Genomic DNA, 3937 nt, shown 5'->3' with positions numbered 1-3937 from the left:
ACCTTATGGGGTTGGTTGTCACAATGGTTGCTAGTAACTTATTCCTTTTGTAACAGGACATGAGGCAATACAGCAAACAGACCCACATGAAAAGATACGACAGGTTACTATAGAATACTACAGTACTCAATATAGAATACTGTAGTATACTGTAGAATACTATACTACACACTGTGGTATCACTCAATCAATTATAGTACCTACTATAGAATATTGTGGTATACTGTAGAATACTATAGTAAATGCAATAGTATTATCCAGAAAAAACACTAGTAAATATTACTATAATGCCAACAAAAAACAGCACTTTTTTAACTATAGTAAAAACTGCAGTATTAAATTGACATATACCCTGCCCATTCCACTCCCCAAATTGTAATTTGTTGCACCCATAGGTGAGAAACATACAAACCAAGTAGTAACTATATTGTGTCCTACAGGTTATAGAAAAGAGCAGACGCTCTGAGCTAGCCGTTCAGAACCTAGTCCTACCTACAGTTGAAGTCAGAAGTTTACATACACCTTAGCCAAATACATTCAAACTCAGTTTTTCCACAATTCCCTGTCTTAGGTCAGTTAGGATCAACACTTTATTTTAAGAATGTGAAATGTCAGAATAATAGTAGAGAGAAGGATTTATTTCAGCTTTTATTTCTTTCATCACATTCCCAGTGGGTCAGAAGTTTACATACACTCCATTAGTATTTGGTAGCATTGCCTTTACATTTTTAAATTTTGGTCAACCATTTTTGGTAGCCTTCCACAAGCTTCCCACAATACGTTGGGTGAATTTTGGCCCATTCCACCTGACAGAGCTGGTGCAACTGAATCGGTTTGTAGGCCTCCTTGCTCGCATACACTTTTTCAGTTATACCACAGATTTTCTGTAGATTTGAGGTTAGTGCTTTGTGATGGCCACTCCAATACCTTGATTTTGTTGTCCTTAAAACCTCTTGAGTGTAGGGGGCAGTATTTGGATGTTTGGATGAAAAACGTACCCATATTAAACTGCCTATTTCTAAGGCCCAGAATCTAGAATATGCAAATAGTTGGCAGATTAAGATAGAAAACACTCTAAAGTTTCCAAAACTGTCAAAATATTGTCTGTGAGTATAACAGAACTGATATTGCAGGTGAAAACCTGAGGAAAATCAAACCAGGAAGTGGCCTCTATTTTGAAAGCTCCATGTTCCATAGCCTGCATTCGCTCCATTTAAAGAGTCCCTTTCCTATGGCTTCCCCATGGTGTGAACAGTCTTTAGACATATTTTCAGGCTTTTATTTTGAAAAATTAGCGAGAAAGATCACATATCGTCACTGTATGGCTGGGTGCCATGCGCAACAGCTTGGTGCAGCCATTTTCTCTCTCTCTCCTATTGAAGAAGCTACATTCCCAGTTGATATATTATTGATTATATATTGTAAAAACAACCTGTGGATTGATTATTAAAAAAAACGTTTGAAATGTACGGATACTATTTGGGATTTTCGCTGCAATGTCGTGACCGCTCGAGCATTTGGATTTTTGAACATAACGCGCCAACCAAATATATTTTGGATATAAAAATAATCTTTATGGAACCAAAGGAACATTTATTGTGTAACTCGTGAGTGCAAACATCCGAAGATCAACAAAGATAAACAATATAATTTATTACTTTTCTGACTTTTGTGACCAATCTACTTGGCTGCTAGCTGTTTGTAATATTTTGTCTACTGAGAGCGATATGTTTACATAAACGCTTGGTATGCTTTCACCGAAAAGCTTTATTGAAATCTGACATGCCAGGTGGATTAACAACAAGCTAAGCTGTGTTTTGCTATATTGCACTAGTGATTTCATGATATTTAAATATGTTTGGCACGCTGCAATTCAGTGGTGGTTGACGAAAATGATCCCGCTAACGGGATGGGTTCATCTTAAGCCATTTTGCCACAACTTTGGAAGTCTACTTGGGGTCATTGTCGATTTAGAAGACCCATTTGGTTTAACTTCCTGATTGATGTCTTGAGATGTTGCTTCGATATATCCACATCAATTTTGTTCCTCATGACGCCATCTATTTTGTGAAGTGCACCAGTCCCTCCTCCAGCAAAGCACCCCCACAACATGATGCTGCCACCCCCGTGCTTCACGGTTGGGATGTGTTCTTCGGCTTGCAAGCCTCCCCCTTTTCCCTCCGAACATAACGATGGTCATTATGGCCAAACAGTTATATTTTTGTTTCATCAGACCCGAGAACATTTCTCCAAATAATACGATATTTGTCCTCATGTGCAGTTGCAAAGCATATCTGGCTTTTTATGGTGGTTTTGGAGCAGTGGCTTCTTCCTTGCTGAGCGGCCTTTCAGGTTATGTCAATATAGGACTCGTTTTACTGTTTATATAGATACTTTTGTAGCTGTTTCCTCCAGCATCTTCACAAGGTCCTTTGCAGTTGTTCTGGGATTGATTTTGCACTTTTCGCACCAAAGTACGTTCATCTCTAGGAGACAGAACGCGTCTCCTTCCTGAGCGATATGATGACTGCGTGGTTCCATGGTGTTTATACTTGCGTATTATTGTTTGTACAGATGAACGTGGTACCTTCAGGCGTTTGGAAATTGCTCCCAATGATGAACTAGACTTGTGGAGGTCTACAATTGTTTTTCTGAGGTCTTGGTTGATTTCATTTGATTTGATTTTCCCATGATGTTAAGCAAAGAGGCGCTGAGATTGAAGGTAAGCCTTGAAATACATCCACAGGTACACCTCCAATTGACTCAAATGATGTCAATTAGCCTATCAGAAGCTTATAAAGCCATGACATAATTTTCTAGAATTTTCCAGTCAACACAGTCAACATAGTGTATGTAAACCTCTGACCCACTGGAATTGTGATATAGTGAATTATAAGTTAAATGATCTGTCTGTAAATAATTGTTGGAAAAATTACTTGTGTCATGCTCAAAGTAGATGTCCTAACCGACTTGCCAAAAGTATAGTTTGTTAACAAGAAATTTGTGGAGTGGTTGAAAATCGAGTTTTAATGACTTCAACCTAAGTGTATGTAAACTTCCGACTTCAATTGTACCTACAGGTTATGGAAAATTTGCTCTTTTAGGATTTCTCTAGTAGGTTTCCTGAAGGAGAAAGCCTCCACTTCTATGTCAAAGATAATAAAATAAAAACACTATAGGAAATCAAATCAAACGTTATTTGTCACTATAAATTGTCCAGCGCTGATATTTATTAATTGTTCAGCAGTCTAATGGCTTGGGGGTAGAAGCTGTTGAGAAGCCTTTTGGTCCTGGACTTGGCACTCCGGTACCGCTTGCCGTGGGGTAGCAGAGAAACAGTCTATTACTTGGGTGACTGGAGTCTCTGACAATTTTATGGGCTTTCCTCTGACTCCGCCTATTACATAGGTCATAGATGTCAGGAAGCTTGTCCCCAGTGATGTACTGGGCCGTTCGCACTACCCTCTGTAGCACCTTACAGTCAGATGCTGAGCAGTTGCCATACCAGGCGGTGATGCAACCAGTCAGGATGCTCTCGATGGTGAGGATCTGCGGGCCCATGTCAAATCTTTTCAGTCTCCTGAAGGGGAAAAAGGTTTTGTCGTGCCCTCTTCACGACTGTCTTGGTGTGTTTGGACCATGATAGTTTGTTGGTGATGTGGACACCAAGGAACTTAAAACTTTCGTCCCACTCCACTACAGCCCCACCGATGTTAATGGGGGCCTGTTCGGCTCACTTTTTCCTGTAGTTCACGATCAACTCCTTTGTCTTGCTCGCATTGAGGGAGAGGTTGTTGTCCTGGCATCACACTTCCAGTTCTCGGACCTCCTCCTCTTAGGTCATCTCATAATTGTCGGTGATCAGGCCGGTGATTGTCGGTGATAATTGTCGGTGATCAGCACTATGGTGTTGAACGCTGAGCTGTAGTCGATGAAC

At 40.1% G+C, this 3937-nt stretch overlaps 1 non-coding gene across 1 annotated transcript; it reads left to right on the top strand.

Annotated features, from left to right (window-relative positions):
- The first annotated feature begins 3086 nt into the window (after window positions 1–3086).
- LOC135521431 (U7 small nuclear RNA) lies at window positions 3087–3141 on the top strand. Its single transcript, XR_010452567.1, has one exon. It is a non-coding gene; the product is annotated as a U7 small nuclear RNA (small nuclear RNA).
- The last annotated feature ends 796 nt before the right edge of the window (window positions 3142–3937 follow it).

Source organism: Oncorhynchus masou, chromosome 29, assembly GCF_036934945.1.
Source record: "Oncorhynchus masou masou isolate Uvic2021 chromosome 29, UVic_Omas_1.1, whole genome shotgun sequence".
NCBI classification, from domain to species: domain Eukaryota; kingdom Metazoa; phylum Chordata; class Actinopteri; order Salmoniformes; family Salmonidae; genus Oncorhynchus; species Oncorhynchus masou.
The sequence above is the reverse complement of the archived record's forward strand: the minus strand, read 5'-3'. Positions and strand labels throughout refer to the sequence as shown.